Source organism: Manis javanica, chromosome 2 (assembly GCF_040802235.1).
Source record: "Manis javanica isolate MJ-LG chromosome 2, MJ_LKY, whole genome shotgun sequence".
Taxonomy (NCBI): domain Eukaryota; kingdom Metazoa; phylum Chordata; class Mammalia; order Pholidota; family Manidae; genus Manis; species Manis javanica.
Window position 1 is genome coordinate 40,996,244 of NC_133157.1, and position 23,778 is coordinate 41,020,021.

General features: G+C 35.3%; 1 protein-coding gene across 2 annotated transcripts in view; it reads left to right on the forward strand.

Annotated features, from left to right (window-relative positions):
- Positions 1–23,778, forward strand: part of LINGO2 (leucine rich repeat and Ig domain containing 2) — a 1,188,155-nt gene that overhangs the window by 531,857 nt on the left and 632,520 nt on the right. The gene's annotated exons all lie outside the window — the stretch shown is intronic.

Sequence of the window (23,778 nt, forward strand, 5' to 3'; positions counted from 1 at the left end):
CAACAATCTAACTTAACAACAGCAATATAATGCATCCTACATCCATACAGAATCTTTTATTTCTGCTACTTCCTCCTTGTTTCATTGGTTTTATTGAATTGAGGTAAGAGAGATTGTTAAAAATATGTATGAACTGTAAATAAAACTATACAATCCAAAATATTATGCACACTTTCCAGTGAAAGAAAAACATTAACTTGCAGTAACCTGTATATTCTTCCCTAATCCAATCTCTTTCCTTGTCTGCTCAGAGATAACCTCTCTTCTGAATTTCATCATTCATTTATCGTTTGGTTTGGAGACATATTTACCACTGTATACTCATAGTGGGAAACATAAATTTTTGATTTTTATGCAAATGGAATAAAACTGCCAACTTACCAAAGTTAGCCGCTGTTTTGAGTTTTGTACTTTAGCTGAAGAATTTAGTCTATTTACATTGATTACAAAGCTAGTATATTTTCTTTATATCTTCAATATTATTTTGACTTTATCTGTCTACTAATTCTTGTGTTTCTTTGTCAATTTCTTAATTATTTTGAGTTGATTATTCTCATTTATCTTTCCCTCTATTAGTTTAATACTTATATGCTCTTGCCTAGTGTTTAATGATTACCTTAGAAATGTTGTTATGCATAGAGAAACTCACTAAAAGTATGAAGTTCAATCTTCATTTTCCTTATAAATGATATAAGATCTTGGAATAACAACTATAATCAGCCTCCTTTAATTTTATAAGTAGTGTTCATGTATTTTAGTTCCTTTGCACTTTTTAATGCAACTGATAATTTTATTTTTGTTTCATATGGACTAATAAAAATATTGCTCACTCTGCTGATTCCTTTTTATATCTGAGGTCACTTTCTTCTACCTAAAGCAATACATTTAGAATATCATTTAGTAGTTATAGAAAATGCTCATTTTTTGTTTGTCTATAAATGTCTTCATTTCTACCTCTTCACTGAAAGAAATCTTGTTAAATATATAATTCTAAGTTGGTAGTTATTTTGCTTTAGCACATTCCATCTTTTTATATACTGACTTCTGATGTACTTTGTGATGGGTTAGAAGTCAATTGTCAAGGTAATTGATTTCTGTGAAGATGATCAATCTTTCCTCTCCACTACATTTAGTATTTTCTCTTTGTCTTGGATATCTTCCAGTTTTACTATGATATGTCTAGGTATTACCTTCTTTGTATTTATTTTATTTTATTTTTTATCTTAGATTGCTTAACCTTTATATTTATGTCTTTCATCAATTTTGGAAAATTCTGTTATTTTTTATCTATACAACCTCTACTCATTTGTTTCTCTCTCCTTTTGGAAATACAGAAGGTAAAATTTAGCTTCAGTGCTCTATTCATATTTGGGGTTCTACAATGTTCTTAATTTTTGGTCTCTGAATTGTGTTTGCTTTAATTTGTGACATATTTCAGACATATAGCAAAGTGGCAAGAATAGTAACAAGGATTTTCATGTACCCTCATCCAGATTCCCCAGCTGTTAACAGTTTACTATATTTTCATTGCCATCTCTCTCTCTTTTTTAAATATTTAAGGATAACTTGACACATGATGCCTCTGAATCATGTAATACTTCTTTATATTTTCCCTAAAAACAAGAACATCTTATTCATAACCACAGTATAATTATAAAAATAAGGAAATTAACATCATTATGATACTATGAATTATTCTACATACATTAGTTATCTATTGCTGTGATTATTCCAAAATATAGTGGCTTAAAACAATAAACCCATGTGGAATAAACTTTCCAATCAAAAGACATACACTGGCAAATTGGATTTTAAAGAATATAGAATCCAACTATATGTTGTCTACAAGAGACTTACTCACTTTAGAGTTAAGGCCATATGTAGATTGAAAGTGAAAGATATTCCATGCAAATAGTAATGAAAAGGAAAGCAACAAGATAGATACAGCAGATAAAATTGTTAAAAGAACAAAGGATGTTATGTAATGATTAAAGGGTCAATTCACCAAGAAGATACAATAATTATAAAGATAAGTGCACCAAACACTGAGCTCCTAAGTATATGAAACAAGCGTTGACAGGATTAAAGGGAGAAATAGACCTCTACAATAATAGTAGGAGGCATAAAAAACCCAATTTCAATAATGGATATAAAACTAGACAGAAGATGAATAAGGAAACATGGACTTAAACTAGCTATAGCCCAAGGGAATCGTACAGAAATGTACAGAACATTCCACCCCACAACAGCAGAATACACATTTTCTCATGGAACGTTCTTCAGGATAGACCATATGTTAAGTCACAAAACAAACCTTAATAAATTTTAAAATATCAGAATCACACAAAGTATCTTTTTCTACCACAGTGGAATAAAACTAGACATCAAAAGCAGAAAGAAAATGGAAAAACCCACAAATATGTGTAACATAAACAAAACACTCTTAAACCACCAATCTGTCAAAGAAGAAATCATAAGAGAATTTCAAAAATATCTTAAGACAAATGAAACTTAAAACACAAATCAAAACTTATGGAAAACAGTGAAAGAAGTGCTAAGAGGGAACTTCATAAAATGGCATTAATAAAGTAGAAATATGTCAAATTAATAACTGAACTTTATACCTTAAAGAACTAGAAAAAGAAAATAAACTAATGAAGGCAGAAGGAAAAAATAATAAAGATCAGAATGATAAAAACAAAATAGAGAAAACCATTAAAACCAAGAGTTGGTTCTTTGAAAAGATAAAGAAAATTGGCAAGCTTTTATTCAGACTAACTAGAAAAAAAGAGAGAAGACATAAATAGCTAAAATCAGAAATGAAGGAGGGGGCACTGTCACCAATTCCATAAAAACAAACAGTATTATAAAAGTTCTGTGAAAAACTGTATTACAACAAATTGGGTAGTCCTAATGAAATGGACAAATTGGAAACATACAACCCACCAAGACTGAATCATAAGGAAATAAAAATTCTGAATAGACCTAAAAAGATTTAATTAGTATCAAAAACTTCCCAACAAAGGAATTCACTGGACTAAATGATAAATGACTTCACTGGTCAAATTCTACCAAACATTTAAGGATTATTTATCACCAATCCTTCTCAAACTCTTTCAAAATCTAAGAAGGAGGAAACATTTCCAAACTCATTCTGTAAACCTAGTATTACCCTGATAATCAAAGTCAGACAATAATACTACAGAAAAAGAAAACTACAGACCAATTTCCTTAATGGATATTGAGGCAAAAATCCTCAAGAAAATATCAGCACACTGAATTCAACAGCATCATAACAGGATTATACATCATGAACAAGTGGAATTTACTCCTGAATGTTTTTTGACATACGAAAATCAGTCAAAGTAATACACTGCATTAACAAAATGAAGGGAAAAAAGCATATTATCATCTCAATTGATGCAGAAGAAGCATTTGACAAAATTTAACATTATTTCATGATAAAAATCATTCAACAAACTAGAAATAGAAGGAAACTTACTTAGTATAATAGATGTCATAGAGAAAAATCTACAGCTATCATTTTAGTCAATGGTGTAAGACAACACTTTAGTTCTCAAAGATCAGGAATAAGACAAGGATGATCACTTTTGCCACTTCTATCCAAATTGTATGGAAGTTCTAGCCAAAGCAAGTATGGAAGAAAAATAAATAAAACTATCCAAAGTGTAAGGAAATGAGTAACATTATTTCTGTTTACAGAGATCATGATCTTCTGTGTAAAAAGCCCTAAAGATTAACACGCAAAAAAAACTTTATTAGAACTAAAAAATGAATTCAACAAAGTTGCAGGATACAATCAATGAACAAATACCACTTGGATTTGAATACACCGACAATGAACAATAAGAAAGTGAAACTAAGAAATAATTCCATTTACAATATTATCAAAAAGAATAATACTTAGTAATAAACCTAAAACAAGGAGGCAAAAGAATTGTGCACTAAAAACTACAAAATGTTGTTGAAAGAAATTAAAGAATACACAAATAAATGGAAAGACATTCTGTGTTCATAACCTGGAAGACTTAGTATTATTTAGATGCTGGTACAACTGAAATGAATCTGTAATTTATTTGCAATCCTTATCAAAATCTCAATAATATTTTTAGCAGAAATAGAAAAATATGTCCTAAAATTAATGTGGACTCTCAAAGGACCCATGAAAAATAGTCTTGAAAAAGAACATATTTGGAGATCTTATTCTTCCTGACTTCAAAACCTATTTTAAAGCCACATCAATCAAAACAATGTGGCACTGATATAAAGGTAGACACATAGAGCAATAGACTAGAGTAAAGAGCCCAGAATAAAAACCCTTACGTATATGGTCAAATGTTTTTTAACAAAAATGCCAAGACACTTCACTGGGTAAAAGACAGTCTTTTCAGCTAATGGGTTTTGGAAAACTGGATATCCACATGCAAAAGACTGTAGTGGGACTCTTAAAATATATGCAAAAATTATTTCAAATGGATGAAAGACCTAAATGTAAGAGCTAAAACTATCAAACTCTTAGAAGGAAATATAAATGCTTACAACATTAGTTTTGGTAATGATTTCATAGCTCTGACACCAAACATAGCTAACAAAGAAAAACAGATAAATTGACTACATAAAAAATCAAATTTTTTTTGCATCAAAAATACTATTAACATACTTGAAAACAAGGGCTCAAGGATATATTTATACAATCATATTCATTGCAGTATCATACACAATAGCCAAAAATAGAGGCAACCCAAGTGTCTGTCCATCAATAGATGATTGGATAAACAATATGTTGTATGTAAGTACAATGGAGTATTATTCACTTTTAAAATGGAAGGAAATTCTGATGTGTGTTAGAATATAGATGAATCTTAAAAACATTATGCTATGTGAATTAAAGCAGACATAAAAAGACAAATACTGTGTGATTCCACTTATGTGAGGTATCAAGAATAGTTAAATTTATAGAGTCAGAAAATTAATAGTGATTCTCAGGGGCTTGGGACAAGGGAAATGGAGAGTTTTGTTTAATGGGTACAAAGTTTCAGTTTTACAATATGAAGAGCTCTGTAAATAGTGTTGACAGCAGAGTAAGAATGTGAATGTACTTAATACCACTGAACTATACATTTAAAATTATTTAAATGGTGAATTTTATGTTATGTATATAATACCATAATTACATATATTCAAAACAAGCAAAACAAAACAAAAAACACTTGTCATCTCACAGTTTCTATGGGTCAGGAATTAGGAGTGACTATAATGGATGGTTTTGAATCAGTGTCTATGTAGTTGTTGTAAAACAAAAGTCATTTTAAAAGTTTGCCTGGACTTCATCCATTTCCAAGAATACACACACAGTTGTTGGCTGGACACCTCAGTTCCTCACTGTGTGGACCTATCCATGAAGTTGCTTGATATCTTCATCATACGGTGGCTAACTTCCTCAGAGTGAGTGATCTCAGAGGGAAAAGGTGATGATACCTATTTAGTCTTAGAAGTGACATCCTTCTGTTTTACCACAGTCTATTTGTTAGAAATGAGTCATTAAATACAGCCAATACTAACGGAAAGAGGAATTAAGCTAGGAGGAGCATCAAAGATTTGTGGATGTATCTTAAAATCACCAGACATTGTTCAAACTTTTCTCATTGTCCTAATAATGTCTTTTATAGCAATAGAAAGTATGAGGTCACATGTCTCCTTACTGTGTCTTTCATGACATAGGCATTTCAGAAGAGTATATGTAGCCAGTTGTTCTGTAGATTATCTCTGCTTGGATGTCTGATGTTTCCTTATGATTAGATTCAGTTACGCATTTTGGTAGGAATATTTCATAGGTAATATTCTTATTGTATTATGTATGGGAGCCCATGATCAACTTTTCTCATTTCTGGTGGTATTGATTTTAATGAGTTTGTTAAGTTGTTGGTTGCTGGTTTCTCTACCATATAATTGCTGTCATTTTCTTTGTGAAGAGTAAGATTAAGAGAAGTTTAAAATTCTGTTTCGTTTGTTTCCCTTGTCATCAGTAAGATATTTTGAGACTATATGAATATTGTTATCTTATCATTTGTTGAAATCTAAACCACTTAACTTTGGAATAAATATTTTAAAATGACTTGCCATATCACTAATGTATTTAAAAAACATGTTTCCTTTTGTGTTTTAATATTTTATTTAGCATTTTAGGTTCTTTTAGGTCTTCAGCATGAGCGTCTTCAGCTTGAGATTATCTGTTCCAATTGCTAGAAACCAAAGCGATATTTCCAAATTAATACCTATTTTTACAGCTAATATTAAATTCTTCTCCTGCTTCTCACAGCTTTGGCTGTTGTCATTGGGCATTTAAAGTTACTATTAGCTTGTTAAAAATGGAATGTACTGCCTCTAATTTATATCTTTTGATTCTGCAAATTATCTTAAGTACTTTATGGAAAGAGTTTTATAGTCTATTCCAAACTTTCTCCTAATAGTAACTCAGTAAATTGGTTCACCATTAAGTGATATAATTTTTACAAAGCAAAAGTGCCTAATGATAATAATAGCTAATGAGTGCTTGATATATTTCAACATTTTAGATTCATTTGCAAGTATTAACTCATGTAATCTTATCACCATCTTATGAATTGGGTGCCATAATTATCCCAGTTTTACTGACAAAAGAACAAATAATGATAAGGCTGTGAGTCAAGTCCAGGCAGTCTGTCTCCAGAGGCTGTACTATTATTGTATATTACTGCCATGGAGAGGATTGCTTCCTAAAAAGCTATTATGTATTTGTAAATTCCATATAAATGTAAAATCTCCAAGACAGGGGAGGCTGGACTTACAAGGGAACATAAAACATTCTTTTTCTTCCCATGCTGAAGATACTGAAGCTTAAAAAAAATCAGCTTATTTATTCCCTATTTAGTGAGAAAATGGAGGCAAAATTTAGGTCTCCTGATGCCTAATCAATCCCATTCACTTTCCATCATATTATACTGTAAATGTCTGGTAAAATGAAAATAAATAACCTGCACTCAATTATTTCACCAGGGGGATGATATAATTCTATACCATTAATTTCAAAGTTGAATTGTAAAATGAATATGCTAGCTCTGCCATACATTAATTAAACATGAACTGCTTTTGCTTGTTTTCTTAGAACATAAATGGGCTTTGGGGGAATAATTTGGATGACCCATTCATTTTTGCACAGATAATCTGGTTAGTTCAAACTTTTTCTCTTGTCCTAAGCAAATATATTTGACATAATTTCCCTGCTCATTTGTTTAAAACTTATCTTTGTAAATGCACTTTTTAAACATGCTCTGGAAAAAGTCTTTTCTGGTTGTCAAGTAAACGAAGTACACAGCAAAAATAGGAACCATTTATACATATCCATTTAGAAAATACTCAAATTATTTTTACTATTTAGTGTTGGCATGAGAAACTGATAAACTTGTAAGTGTAGTTGACTGTTCATTGGCATACCCTTTGATTCCGTGATTACCATTATTTTTTGTTATAACATTGTTTTATGATAAATTGGTTGTTCTAAAATAAAACACTCAAATTATTTACACTATTTAGTGTTGACATCAGAAACTGATAAATTTGAGTGTAGTTGACTGTTCAGTGGCATACCCTTTGATTCAATGATTACCATTATTTTTTGTTATAACGTTTTATAGTACATCGGTTGTTTTAAAATAGTACTCAAGGTACATACATATTTAATGGCTTCCCTGTGATATGTAGTAAAGAGTGATGTTCAAATCTTTAATAAATGAGTATATCATGTGCTCTGATGGCTCAGAAGGGGAAACCAACCATTAAGAATACAGATTGGCCAAAAACAATGCCAGTCTATTTGGGGTTAATTTGAGCAATAATGTATACTTTGAAGGTATGGAGATAAAGATGCTCTTTATTTTACCTTCTTAGTTGTGTTGTACTGATATTCTTCTGTTAATTTTCCTTCTTATAATATCTCCTCCTAGAAGCAAAAATATATTTCAAAGTCAAATACGTCATAAAACATGGAACATAAAGGCAAAATGGTGATGATTGTTTATGGGTTGATTAAATTTTGTATCCTCATAGTGGTATAAAATTTTAAATCCTATGGATTTCTAATGGTCTCATAGTCAGGTTTCCTCTGCTTCCAGGTACACTAGAAAAATATGCTTCTCATCCCTTTACTGTTAGGTTGGGCCATGTAGCTATTAGGATTGTTGAGATCTGCGAAGAAGCAACTGAGCTGTGTCATTTCAAGCCTAAACACCTAACTACAAGATCCTCCAGAAGTGCTTTCCTTAGCAATGTGACTGAGGAGGCCTCTTAATCTAGTTGGTTCAGCAACAAGATTATGGAGCCTCCAGTAGCTTGGAAAGCTGAGTGATGTGTGTAGCAGTCCCACATGAAATCTCCACATGGGATGTGTAACATTAGTGAGAAATAAACTTCTGTTTTGGTAGGCCAGTGAGATTTGTGGTTTGTTTATAATAATATCATGGCTAATACAGATCCAAAAAAATGGTTAGTTTGCATTAAATAATTAAATTCCTTCTTAAAATTATCTAAATAATTTTGAGGTTGATTATAAATTATAATATAATAATCCTATGTTTTATCTTTTATAATCAATTAACATATTTTCCCACATAATATATATACGCTAACCCTGGTGCTCTAATTTTTCAGTGTGGTGTTTTCACTGTGGAGCCTTTGCCCCTAATTCTAGCATATGGTTGCCCTCTCCCAAGGATTTTGTGAGTAAAGGATCCACTGTTCTCTCCCCTTCTCTCTCTTGTCTTCCTTCCCTCACAAATGGGTACCTTTAATCTACCTGAGGAGCTGCTTCTTTCCATTTCTCTGGAAATTTGGGAACATGTTTTACTAGACAAAAGGAATATCGAACTCATTGTCTAAAAAACCAGATACACTTTGTATTCTCTAGTTCTGTTAGGTCTGTAAGAAGCAGCAAGGCATGGTTTTTAGAGGGATTTTCCACTCTTCATTTGAGAATAATAGCTTATTGCCAAATAAATAACATGAAACTATATAGATTAGAAATTCAGGGACCTGTTTCTATCCCTATAGCAGTTTTTTCCTTTGGGTTCCAGAAGCACTGTGAGCCTTAAGCAAGACTTATGGAATCTGTCAGAAAGAAATGATAACACTTAGACAACGTGAGCTTAACCAGTGTCAAGCTTAATTTTGGTGAGATTTTTGAACTTTAAGAAAATGCCAATCCAATAGTTAGTATTTTAAGAGTCATAGAATCATCTATGAAAGATATTAACTCAAAGTAATTCAGTGAATTATTGTTAATCACCTGTGTCCTAAATATTTTCCTATTCTGGAGAGGGATGGATAAAAGGAAAAAGGTATAATGTACAATGATAAAACATGTCACTGTGCTTATAATAGAGAAAAGGAATATACAAAAATTATTTTTATGTAAGAGAAGATATGGTATCTTAGGAACAAAGTTCTAAAATAATAGAGAACAAAGAAAATTTAGTTAAGTAAAAAATCAAGTTGAGAGCTAGGTAACTGTGCATGGATCAGGTAGCCTTGGAAGATTGGATTTTACTGCAAATAAGTAAGAAAATTGAATAATATGCTTATGAATAAAGAGCACAGACCAGAAAATATTGGATATGGTATTGGAATAGTGAATTGTTAGAGGCTGGAAAGAAATGTAGCTTAAATGGATGTGTCTGTGTTTAAATAGATTAATACAGCAATATAGATTGGAAGCTCATCAGAAGCATGTAATACATGAATTTGCTTTGAAGATTATGGGAAAGGAGCTCATTATAAATTTTAAAGTAGATAAATAAAATGATGTAAAGGTCTTTTAATTTTTAGAAAATGTTTTATTAAAATACAATATATTAATAGGGTTATGGAAATTCTCAGTGGCTTCAAATCTCTCTACATGCACAATTTTGTCTCAGGGATGGTTGAGAGGTAACTGATGAATTGGACCAAGTCCTCAGAGAGCTCTGGTGAATGCAGTGGGTGGCTCCACAGAACACATTCGCTGTCTTCTTTTTTTCCTTTTATTGCTGGTGAGCATGGTGGAGCAGGGTAGAATCAGTAGAGGTTCCCAGAGTGGTCACAGTGGGGCTCAGACAAAAGGAGACAACCAAGTCCAGGCTAGTATTGTCCTGCTGTTTATTTTATTTTATTTTTTATTAAAGTATCATTGATATACAATCGTATGATCCTTATCTGAAAATTGTTTGATCCCTGATTCATAGTGCAATGATAATCTTGCCAGATAGAGTATTCTTGGTTGGGGGCCCTTCTGTTTTGTTGCATTAAATATGTCATGCCATTCGCTTCTGGCCTGTAGGGTTTCTGCTAAAAAGTCTGATGATAGTCTGATGGGGTTCCCTTTATAAGTGATCTTTTTCCCTTTCTAGCTGTTTTCAGTACTCTCTCCTTGTCTTTGATCTTTGCCATTTTAATTATTATATGTCTTGGTGTTGTTTTCCTAGGGTTCCTTTTGTTGAATAATCTGTGCACTTCCAAGACCTGAGTGTCTATTTCCTTCCCCAGACTGGAGAAGTTTTCAACAGTTATTTCCTCAGAGACTTTCTATCCCTTTGTCTCTCTCTTCTTCTGGTGCCCCTATAATGAGAATATTGTTCTGTTTGGATTCGTCAAACAACTCTCTTATTACTCTTTCATTCCTGGAGATCCTTTTTCCTCTCTCTTCCTCAGCTACTTTGTTTTCCTGTTTTCTAATTTCTGTTTCATTTACAATCTCCTCTACATCATCTAATCTACTTTTAAATCCCTCCATTGTATATTTCATTTCAGACACTGTATTCTTTAGCTCTGAGTGACTTTTTTTTTCAGAATATCTATTTCTTTGTTGAAGTCCTCCCTGAGACTTTGAATACTTTTCTGTAAATCCCTGAGCATGTTTATGACTTTTATTTTTTAATCTTTGTCAAGAAGATTGGTGATTTCAGTTTCACTGAGCCCTCTTTCTGGTGTTTTTTTCTTATATTTCTGTTTGGACCGAATTTCTTTGCCTCTTCATTTTTTTTTCAGTGTTTCTTATGGGATAATAGATTTGTGTAGGAGGTGCCCTCTAATGCCCAGGAGCTCAATTTCCTGTTCAGAAGTCCCAGCTGTTGGCATGCAGTGGGTGTGACACCTTTCTGCCTTGCCTGTAGTGATCTGATTTCAGGTGGTCTGTGTGACCATCAGCTGGTAGCAGGAGAGGGAAGAATACTCTCTGGAGCTGCTGTGGGTAGAGTAGCCCTCCAACCTGCCACAAGGGCGAGTGGGACCAGCATGTAAGGGGAGGAAAGAGCTCCCGGGGCTGGGCCGCACACATGCATTCGCAGGGAAGAGCATCAGTGCTGCAGGGCTGGAGCTGCCGCAGGTGAGGCCGCCCTCCACCTGGCCTACTATGTTGGAGGGACTGTTGGCAAACAGGGAGAGTGCCTGCTGGGATGAAAGAGATTCCGGGCTGGCTACTGCACACAGCTCCCCAGCTGGCCCAAAATAGATTTGAGCACACTGTGGGTTTTCTCCCTGACTACCTGGGAGTAAAGTCTGATTTTGCAGTTGGCTGGCAGGCTGTGCACCATGACTAGGAGCCTCCAGGCTGCATTGTCAGAGAGGAGGATGGAGAGTCTGAAGCTCCTGAGGGCTCCCAGCCTATTGGGCTGAGGAGTTATTATCCACCTGACCTTTCTGTAAACAGTGAGCATGGTGCAATCCTTGTCCCTCTTGTGCCCCTCTCACTGCTGGGAAGTCTTTCAAACTGCCCGCTGTGCCTTATTTCTCAATGGGGCCAGTTGCTGGAGTCCAGCTCCAGCGGGGGGCGGTGTGAAGCCCAAAGGATGAGACGGAGTCGGCGTATGGAGAGACAGGACACAGAGTCAGATGGAGGTGTTCTCTCGACAAAGTGTCGATGACAGCTTTATTTATACCATTTTACACAAGGATATGATTATTTTTTATTGTTCTGATGATTAATTAGTATAGGCAGTTGGTTAATAAGTATAGGCAAGCTTTTTTCTTTCTTCTCCTTTCTAATCTATTCATGGTTGGTCACGCGTTAGACAGGTGATTGTTTTTCTGTTCCTTGACCGAAACTTTTCTTATCAACATGTACTCTATTGTGTTTTACATTTCTGTGCAACACAGTTTCTAAGTAGTGCATGTGACCGTAGGAGCATGCAGTATGTAGCAGCGACTATGGAGTCTATCAGCTCAGGGTGTAATACAGGTCACCGAGTGCCACAGTTAGCTAGGATTTTTTCCTACAAAAATATTCTTAGAGGCTTTAATAAATTTATAATCAATCTAAAATCATAAACTCATATCTTTACTTTATACCTCTTTATAGGGCACAGTAGGCAGCAAACTAAATTTCCTCTTTTTATCTACATTTCTCTTTCTGTGTGGATACCAAAATCTCCCTGACATATGCTACACAGGTCTCCATGACTCTACTACTGCAGGGACTAAACAAGTTCTTACATGGTGAACAATGCAAGAGCATTCGTATCATAGAAACTGTTTCTGTTTTACTACAAACCTTAAACTATAAACAATCACGTCAAATATAATGTATGATTATTCATTTGATTTTTATACTTTATATGTGAATCTAATAAAATGTTAATGTAGTAGGTAAATGCAAGATATAGATAGAAAGCATGGTTTAGAACTGTAAGAAGGCAGGTGTAGATGATGTAGATTATCAGGTTTGTGCCTACAGACCAGGTCTTAATCTAAGCTGAACAAAGGCAACAAAACATCCACGGGTGCAGAAGATTTCTCTCAAAACTGGGGGTGTGTGGTTTTAAGCCTCACTTCTGTTGCCCCCATTTTCTCACCTGATGACCCCCCTGTGACTGTGCCTGTCTTAGGTTGTTCCTCCCTTGAGGAATCTTACCCATCTCTGGCTAACCAGCCATCTTACGGGGCCATACAGGGAGATGTAAAGCTGGTAAGTGAGAGAGAAGCCATATTCTTTGAAAAGGTTAGTTTTTCACTTCTTTGCAGATTTATGCTCCTTGGCTTCTATGCTCAGCACTTGTTTTGCGGTATTTTTACTTCCTGGAAAATTATGGTATTTGGTAATTTCACATATAAGGCACAAATTCTAGTAAAGGGCTGTATTAGGAAAGAAGAAAAACAAACTATAGAAGTAGTAGAGGGAAGAAAACTTGAGATGATTAATTAAGTGTCAATAGGGTTATTCTATTCAATATTCTCTCATAACTCTATTTCTAGAAAACTTTCCATCACTAGTTTCACTAGCATTGTAAACAAGGGGGGCATTCTCAGAGAAAATGGGGCGGTCAATATTTGACTAACTAACAGCAGGTTTCGGTACTTTATGCCAAGATCGCCATTTGGCCCCTGCATGTTCCCTTCTTTAGGAGCACTGTCCTGAAAAGCTACTAGGAAACTTATGTTCTCATCCTTTCCACACTGCTCAGCAAAGGTTAGCTTAGCCTTGGAAACAATGCAAGCAAAGACAAAGTCAATAGTATGTATAATGGAGAATAACAAAATCAAGGTGGGTAATAGAGGGAGCCAGCTGCGAAGGCCCCTGCTTTGTGGGGGACTTCCTCCAGCTTGAGCTTCGCTACACAGCTTGAGTAGCATGGCTCCCAGCAGCCAGTAGAGCGTACCTGTTCTCCACAGGCAGCTGGGATCTCAGCCTCTCCAAGTGTTCCGTCCGTCTCTGTTGTCTAACCCTACCAATTGCCAGGGCACCATGCAATGTGGGCTTGTGTTCCCAGAGGAGATCTCCAGACCCAGGTGTCCAGGGTCCTGGGCTTCTACTCCCTCCCCGCTCTGTTCCTCTTCCTCTTGTCTGTGGACTGGGGTGGGGGAAGGGCTTGGGTCCCCCACGATTGCAGCTTTGCCACTTTACCCTTTTCTATAGGGCCTTCTCTTCTTCCCCAAATGTAGGTAATTGTTTCTTCAGTCTTCAGGTTGTTTTCAGGTCTAGTTGTATTTGCTGTATTTTCATATGTGACTTTGGATGGAGGTTTGCCTTGCCTTCCTATGCCACCATCTTTTTCCCAGAATCCCAGTCATCTTCCCTGATGTTTATTACTAAGCCTATGAAACTCCCTGCTCTACCTCTGCTCAAAAAGCAGCATAACAATATACCCTGTGTGAGCAAAGCTATGTCCATTAATGACTCATCAAGTCAGTATGGTAAAGGTATTAAAGAACAGGTCAGATGGTCCTCTTTTGTACTAATCAATGATTTTCATATATATATCATATTAATAGAGCCTTCAAAATAGACAGGTAAGACAATAAAAAGAAAGCTATTATTTGCCTTCCCCAAAAGATTATAAATTGCCCCCCCCAAAAAAATAATGATATAGAAGCAGTGACTACTGTGGGTTAAGTAGGGAAAAATGTATCTCCTATTTTTAAATATACGTATGTGCCAACTGGTGTGTGTGTGAACTGGTTTTGAGGTCATGAAGAAGGAGCTTACTGTGTAGGCAAAAGCAGAGAGAAGAAAACAACCAGGAAAGAGAAAATGTCAATGAAATATAAATTTTATCAGAGTCACAACAAAAGCCCAAAGAACCTGAAAAATTATTGGAGTAAGCATTGGTCTTCTGGCAGAGCTTTTGCTAGAATGGTGGAGTCAACTTTATTTAAATCACAAAGGGCAGGATGGCTTCATTTGACATGGGAGTTTCATCCAGCCCTGGAAACATACACAATTACTAGAATTGAAAAGAGAATAGTCAAGCTCCAGTGCCACACAACAAACCCTACATTTGTGAAACTGGAGGATTAAATCTTGGCACTAATCTCCAAACATTGGAGCTTAGTTCTTTGAATGATAGACTAACAACCAACACAACTTACCCTTTCAGATTCTGAGAGGGAAAACAGCATATAGGATACAGAGTCTTTGAGAGAACCACAGCCATGTCATTTTAGAATGATTTCTGTATGTTTTGTTTTAAGGAGCACAGTCCAACTATTCCAGGGCAATTCTGAGGCTCTCCTATTATCTTTTTTATTCCCTCATAGTTTTCCTCCTATTTGTCTATTAAGTCACTCTGTCAGACTCATAATACAATTGGCTGCTTAGTGGAACATTTTCCAGTAAATTCACTTCAGCCTTCGTCCATTACACCAAGGTTGTTCCACTAGCTAAGGCTCAGCCTTGCCCCTTGGGGGCAGGCCACCCCAAGATGTGCCACTTTGGCACACAGATTATTTTAGAGCTGGAAACAGTCAAGGCCCAAAAACTCAGAAAGAAGTTTTGATCTTCCTCTCCCTGAAATGCATAAAAAGAATTTAGGTAGAGGACCTGCTTCAGAAAGAGAGCTATCACAATAGATGGCTACATTATAATAAAACCAAGGGGTAGCAAACTGGGATGTGGCAAAGTCTATTAAAACTCCTATGTTCCATTGTCTCTGTGTAGCTCAACAAACATTTGTTTACCAAGCATTTACTCTTTTATGTCTTGTGAATTGCTTCCCTTTTCCTTTGCTGTCTCAGAACCATACCCCCTTCTCCTTAGTTCAGAATGATAAATATGCCTCATTTTCCCTGACTGTCTTTGGAATCTCATGTCTATGGATTCTTCCTACTTTCATAATTCTCCTATTGATCTGTCTTAAGTTGATTTGATTGTTAAACCAATTAGAAGAACCTCAAGGGGAAAAGGAAATTTCTTCCTCCCCCACACTGCTCATGTTGCCCAATTTCCCTACTTACCAGACTGAGATAACAGGAAACCAATTTCTGTCTTCTGAAGGTTAATACTGAAGATGCTCAGCCCTTCTGCACTCTCCCTTTGGTCTTCTAATTTCGGTTTTTGTTTGTTTTGTATTTTTGTTAAAAAACAAAATTCAACTGAGTAAATCTGAAGATCTAAGTGGCTTCATTCAATAAGTCATGAATGGGGCAGCATCTCATCTAGCAAGTAGAGAGATGTACAGAGGAGTTACAGAAATTGGAAGGATTTTGTAAGAAGGAGGGTGGGGCAAGGAATTATTTGCAGAGAGAATCAAAGATTGTTTCAGGCAAGGTTATCTTCCTTTACGGGGGAGAGTGGAAGGTTCTTATCATGCAAATCCCCTCATCTTTTGAGGAGGAAGATGGAGAAGGTTCTATGACAGATTGACTCCTTGGTGCTGACCAGAAAATTCGTGATTGTTTAAAGGTCCCATTCTTGGGATATGTTGAAACTAATTAAGTCTTGGTTTTGGGGGGCAAATGACTTTTTTTTTTTTAACATTCTGCAGTACATTCTGTATCTTGGTTTGTCTGTTTGTTTGTTTTTCCCCCGACTTCAGTTTTCTCCTCCTTCCCATTACTAATCAAGTTATTAGTTTACAGTTTTCATAATTTCTGAACTACTTCCTATTCTCTAGTAATTGAGCCAGAATGGGAGAAAATTAAAAGATAATTTAAATCTGTTCTTACTAATTTCAAGAGTGCCATATGATTTAAGGGTTTTTTGACCTATGTGTGTGATTTCTTTTTTAATGTCTTCATACTGTTGGGAGGTAACAGTGAATTCCCATTTGCTGTGGGTGGGGTTTTGAGCAGTTTCCTTTCAGGTACTGCTCTATCTTGGGTGAGTTACTTTAATTAGCTCATAAACATCTGTGACCTCCATTTTTCCTCTATAAACTAGCATCTGCATCTTAGAATTGTGGTGAGGTTGTGTGAAATACTGAATTGGAAGTGGAAGCAACATTGTTGAGATGTGCCAGCCATTGCAGTGGCTCCTACTCCTACTCTTACTATTGCCATTACCCTATTTGGAAGTTATATTACTGCTCCTTCTCAGAGGATTCCCATTTGCTGTGGGTGTGCTGTGGAGCATAAAAATTATATTTCTGTGTCTTTCTTATGCTAAAAAAATATGTGTTCTTTGCTTTGACTGAACAGACAGGCAAGGAAGTTGAAAACGGCCAGAACTACATGACTCGTCCTACACCTGACAGTTTTTTGAGTTAGTGTGCTGTGGCGTAGGACATAATACTGGCTACCGCAACCCTCAGAGTGTCAGGGAAGATCGCAGAGGCCAGAGCTCCAGGCCTGGTTGCCTTGGGCCACAAGCGGCCATATCTCTTTATCCCCACACAGTCTATGTGGGTTATGACATGAAAGCTGGGAGACATTAATCTGTTGAACTCTGCCAACAGAAGATGAATTTTGGTAGATTTGGTAGATATATAGCTAGTGTATATACACACACATACCTAGACATATTTGTTTATATTTTTGTTTTTCATTTTTATTTTTCAACTGCAGAATGATCTAAGGAGCAGATAGCATTGGACTAAGGATACCAAAGATTTTGGAGTTGTAATCATTCTACTGTACTGTAAGAAAGAGGGCAATTGTTTAATTTGTAAAAACATGATTGAAAATTAAAATCAAACTACATATCATTGTAGAGCATATTTATAACTACCTATCAGAAGAATTAGTTGCTTAGTCCACGAGATAATTATGTGATTATTATTGGACTTAATGTGTAAATAATAGTATGTTTCAGATTTTCATTAGGCTTGTTGGATTCCTTGGACCATATGAGGTGCTTAATAAATGATCATTAAGCAAATATTTACCTTATGAAAATGCATTGACCACTTCATAGTGAAATGAGACAAATGGGCAATGTATAGGGTGTGGTTTTAAGTTTTATTAATTTAAATTTTATGTTAAAATAAATATCATGAAGAGAGGCTATCCTCTGTCATAAAAGATCTGAAGCAACTGTAGAGGCAATATTATATGTGAATGATTATATATTGTATTTTTTAAAAAGCTTCATCTGGATTGAATTTATGGGGCATTTCCTTGCCTTCTCATAGAAAGCAGTCTTCCCATCATTATGTTTGAGAATTATAAATTGCTTCTCCTGCAGTGGAATTTTGCAGATATCAATTTGTGCTTTACACAAAATCCAGGCTACTGTTCACTCTGTCTTGTTTTGTGTTCAGGCATTTCACATCTACATATCCACTATGGTTAAGCCCTCTGTTTACAGTGCATGTTTCTACATCTGGGTCTCATTTTATTTAAATACTCTGCTGTGGTTGATTAATCACAAGCTATGTAAGCAGCAAAAAGAAAAAGAAATAACTTCATACAGAATTATGGTCAATAGAAGGTGACACAGACTGAAGCAATAATAAAAGTTAAATGGAGAATATATCAAGTTAATATATGGTATAATCCCAAACTCCATGGAAGGTTTGGTTTATTATGATGTTAGGGGAATCAAGCATACCCTTGAAAGACTAGTTATTTTTGCATTCCTGAAGGGCAAAGTAACCTTTACATAAATGCAACTTACTGAGACAGTAAGGTGAAATTTTAGTATATCTGTATAATTTTCTTCATAATGATGTTATAACATTCCACATTCTTTGTAATAAATATGTACAAGTATAGATTTAGGAATAAAATATGTCATTTACCATTACAGGGAGCTAGTGGGAAATAAAGTATGTTATAAGGCACTATTTATAAAGCCATATCCAGAGACAAGAAAAAATTCTAGATCATTGACATTGATTATGTCAGTCACTCACAAAAACGTACAATATTAGAACTGGCAGTACACCTGCTAAAGTTCAAAAAGGTAGTTACAGGTAAGTAAAAGAATGTATTACTTTATCAGTGGGGAGCAGACACAAGGGCACTATGATACTGATAGTTAGAGCAGCCATATCAAGTTATTGTGGGAAATAAGATGCATTAGTTTCATCCCTCACACTTCTGTTACTGAAGACAGGTTCTTAGTCCTGATGTGAGGAATAATTCAAGAACAGAGGCAAAAAAGCCACTGAACATTAAGAGTTTATTTGGAGAATAAAGTTCAGAGAAAGGCAAGAGTACATACCTAAGAGTTGGGGGTGCAGGCAGACCCAGAGTGAGAGAATAATAGGGAGCCTCTTTTATATAAAAGGAGTTGAATATTCATTAAGAAGGGCTAGTTTTCAAAGGGAAGGGGTGGTGTTTTTTCAAAGTTCAGGCTTTCTTCACCCTCACATCCAGCCAAGGGATTTTTGACTATATATGGTTCCATAGGTTACTGTTATGGGCAGGTAGGTGTGATTTTTACTATGTTAATGACAGAGTGGCATGAATTTTATTATGCTAATGGATTTGGGGGTGAAGTTTGGTTCAGTTTCCCCTCCAAGTTGGAACTAGCCAGCTTTGGCCTGTCTGTTATCTATATTCTTACTCCACATCCTGTGGGAATAGGTTACACAGAATGTGAAGATGGTAAGCAAGCATCTGAGTGAAGTTCCCCTCCCTTTCCCTGTGTATGTCTAGCTATCTACCTACTCTAACACCTTGAGTATGATAGAGTGCAGGGCAACCAGGCATTCCCATAATGTACATCTCCTTATATTTTATAGAGTGGGGTTAAGAGTCTGCATGTGCATGGTGTTTACATGTTCTAGACATCAGTAATGTCAGTAGCAGGTAGCAGTAGCTATGGTACAGGCTGTCTCAGAGGTAAAGGTATACTCCTGGTGTCTCTTCTTAGTTTTGAAGCTATAATGAAGGAATACTGAAGGTAATCTAGACAGGATACCTTGTAAAATTGTGTCCCTGAACTTCCCACAACCAGAAATTGTGTGTTCTTAGTCCATTCAGAGATTACCTCATACTCCTTAAATTTACAAAGTCCCAGTACATAAACCAGAAATGTTCATTTATGAATGAGAACTCTTTGCAGTTATTAGAATGCTTATAAGCCCTGCCATAAGCAAACAACTCTCTCTGAGTAACAAGCTGTGTGGGAAACTAGATTGCCCATTAGAAAGTTACTTGGTTCACATAAAAAAAGATAGAATAGTTTAAAGGTAGTACTTCATAAGAAATCCTACTTCACAATGGAGAACTGGACTCATCAAGCCCTCTGCATCCTACATCTTCTCCTTCGAACAGTGTTGAATTTTTGACAAAAGAGGGCGTTCTTGGATAACGTAGACTAATTTCTTCTCTCTCTCTTTTCTGTTGGCACATATCATATTTGGATCTGTTAGTACCAAATTAATTAGGGGCAGCTTTTCCTCATCTAAGATTCATGACTTTCTTCCCTTTCTCAATTAGCCCAGCTCTTTAAGTTCTTGGTGTTTTCATTGTGCATTTCAACTTGCATAATATTTAAGACTCCTTACTCACCCACCTCACTCATCTTCTTCACAGTAAGTTGTAGGCCCTAGAATGACTACCCCAACATTTTTGCTTGATTTCTCTAATCTCAAAAGGGATTACAGCCAATATATATTAGAAAAAAAGAGTTCTGGATCTTGTAGCTGGGACAGACCTTTCCATGGACTTTTCACTTGGGAAAGTGTGTAAACTGAGGTTCTGTAGTACTTCGCTGGGAGTCCATGGAGATTTTCCTAAAATAAATAGAAATGCTAATAGCTGCCATTTATGAAGGACCTATTATGAGCCAGGCAATATTATTAAGGAATTTACCTAATGTTTCTAATTTACCTTGACAACAATTGGATGTTAAAGATATTATTCAATCCATTATAAAATTAGTAAATGGAAGCTCAGATAAATTAAGATAAGCAGTTAAGGTTATTCAACAGGGATAAGAGATCCAATATTTGACTCAGGTCTGTCAATCTCTGAGCTTCCTACCCTAACCAGTTTGTACACTGCCTCCAAGATAATTACTATCAAACTTACCTTGAGTCTGCCTTGTTTTATCCACTCCTTGCCACATTCTTACCTGATAACTTGATTATGCTCTTATATTAGGCATTATTTTCACTAGATTAGTGTACCTAGGTCTTATAAAATACTCAGAGTACTTAGTATGTCTTCCTATACCCCAATTACTGGCTGTTGTTTTGTACTGGCAAGCAGTCTCTTCACATGACCTGTCTAGAGGGCTGCCTTCTAATGAAGTCTTTGGTTTCTCATGTTGGACTGAATACCATATTCTTACTGACCTTGAACTATTTGATAACTAACCATTAAGCCAGTCACAGTAAAATACCTGGGCTTCTTCCCTCCTATCAGGTTGCTATTAGTAATAGTAAGCCAGATATTGCACTGATGGAAAGAAACAATGATACATTTGGATTTTGTTTTGGTTTGAAGCTTGATTTCTCTTTTTTATATTCTGTGGGTTGGACTATGTTATAAAGGCACCTCATATTCTTTTTATTTTATTCAGATTTAAATGATGAATTATGCTTATGTAAATGACCTACTCACAAACCATAATGGTTGATCACTGTGGGCTCTCGTAAATAAAAGAGGTACTGGGGTTGCCTCCAATTCTAACTGCAATGGCTGTAACTCAGTCCCTTTTTCTCCATGAATTAACCAACCACGCCTGAAAACACTGAATTACAGGATAAGTTATAGCCCTAGAAACCAGGTTTTTTAACTATCCGATAAGGGAGTATAGGGTTATTAGTTGTTGGTATGATTGGTACCCAGAGTTTTAATCAAACTAACAGATGCTCACTAAACTTAATTTAATCTTAATGTTATAAATACATGCTACCTTTAAATTGGTCTCTAATTTACAGTCTTCTTGGATGTAAACAAATGTCCATTCTTTTATAGCATCTAACAATGACTGTTCCTGTCTAAAGATTAAGAACTCTTTTGAAATGTTGAATATTTCCTCTCAAGAGCAATGATCTTTCATTAATTCATTCATTGTATACATATGTATTAGAAGGTATAACGTTCAGTAATTTTTGTTTGAGAAAGAAAATTAGGACACAAAATCTGCCATGAATTCAATATTACTTTAAATGGCTTTATATTCTGCTAGTCACACCAGCTCTTTTATGTATAGTTAAAAGATAATAACCTGTATATATGCCAGTTATGCTTGTTTTTCTGTAGCACTATAGTAACCATATGGAGTCACAGACCTCTTGTCATTCTCTTTGCTCCCCTGTTAACATGTCTAGTGTTCCCATTCTGCAATGGGCTTTATAATCATAGAATTATGATATAAGATTTTGACTATGTTGTGAGAATATAGGAGAAATCTTTTTTATATGCTGTGGGTGCTATAAAAGACTGGGTTCAAGACCAGTCACAATTCATGTATACATTTAAAGTTATCTGCTCTAATCACTGTTAATAACCTGCACAAAAATCCTTAAAAGTAATTGCATTGCTTGTTTTGAATTCAACTTTTTTTTGTCATTTTCATATGACAATATTGCTATCCTTTATCCTAGAAATGTGATCAAATCTAGCATGGGTGAGTTTAGATGATTAAAGACAATAGTGAATAGAGCCAATTGTTGGGATAAAGCAAGCCCAATGCAGTTATCCCCAGAACGTGCATAAAATATATTTAGCAGAATATGTAGTGTTAAAATTTGGGGTTTCCTAAGGATATGTTTTTCATCCATTTTAAAAGGAAAACACTTTTCTCATTTATCACAATGAACTTCACAGCATATTGAAGACATTTAATAGTGTTCACATATCTCAGTAAATGTGTTTATACATTAAAACTTGTTTAAATGTTAGGAAAAGAGATCTAACTCCAGCCAGCTCCATATGGGAGAAAGGAGTTAATGAGGTCTATCAAGCTAGGGAGTCTGGGAATAGATATTATAGCTCTCAAGACCTCCACAGCCCAGCCAGAAAATACTGATCTTTACTCTTGTATTCACTATTAATGCAATGTTGCTAAATATCACAATTGCTTCCTTTCTTACCAACTAAATTGGACCACTTATGCATAGTTTGCTTTCTTACATGACTTCGTCTAACTCATGACCATGATTTTGACTCCATGAAATTTCTTGCCCCAACTCTATCTTATGTTTTTTATTTTCACCAGCACTAATAACAGAAGAATATCCATTATGTTTCTGGCTTTAAATACATGTGAAACTGATCAGATTATTTTATTTAGATTTAGATTTTCCAGCTAAGTACAAGTCTTTTAAGCAAAACCAAAGGTCAGCCACTCATTCACATACAGGGTCACCTTGAGTTAAGGCCAATCAGCTATAGCAATAGGAAATGGGCCTGTGAGGATTTCTTTCCATGGTGACTTTAGGGGGCTAGTTTTCTTTAGAAGGTGATGTGAGTGATACTCACTCTGTAATACGTCTTATTTAATATAATTTCAGTGGAGATAAGGTGTCAGAAGATACTTTTATAAAGCTTCTGAAACCTTTTTGAAAAATCATCGTCTGAATAGACTGCATTAAAGACAACATTTTGGTGCAGTATTTTGTAGTCCTGTTACTTTTATCCTTATAGAATAGCTTTTTTTTGTCCGGATATTTTGTGCTTTAACTTATCATTTTTAACCTGAACTGAGCTTCATTTAACTACGGTTTGTACCTTTCATGAAATGAGTTCCAGTTCTTGAGGGATTCTTTCTTGCTTCAATTTTCATGCCCTATTTCCCCACCTCCTTCTCTTCCTTTCAAAATATCATACTAAAATGATACTTTCTCTCAGCATCCACCCACTTCTTTGAATACTCTGTGTACTTTTCTACCCTAGTTCTTTTAATTTCACTGGATCCTGTAAGTCTGGCTGATTTCCTCTACACACATAATGATGCTATTCACCACTAAGAAATATCGATTGCCATCTTTGGACAACTTCCAAAACTCACACTGAGAGTAGAATTCCAGTTTATTTGTGCTTCTTTACCAGTTCACCCTTCTAATTTTTATCATTACATTTTGTATTTTATTAATTCCTTTAATAAAACACTCATTTACTCATTTTGTTTATATATGA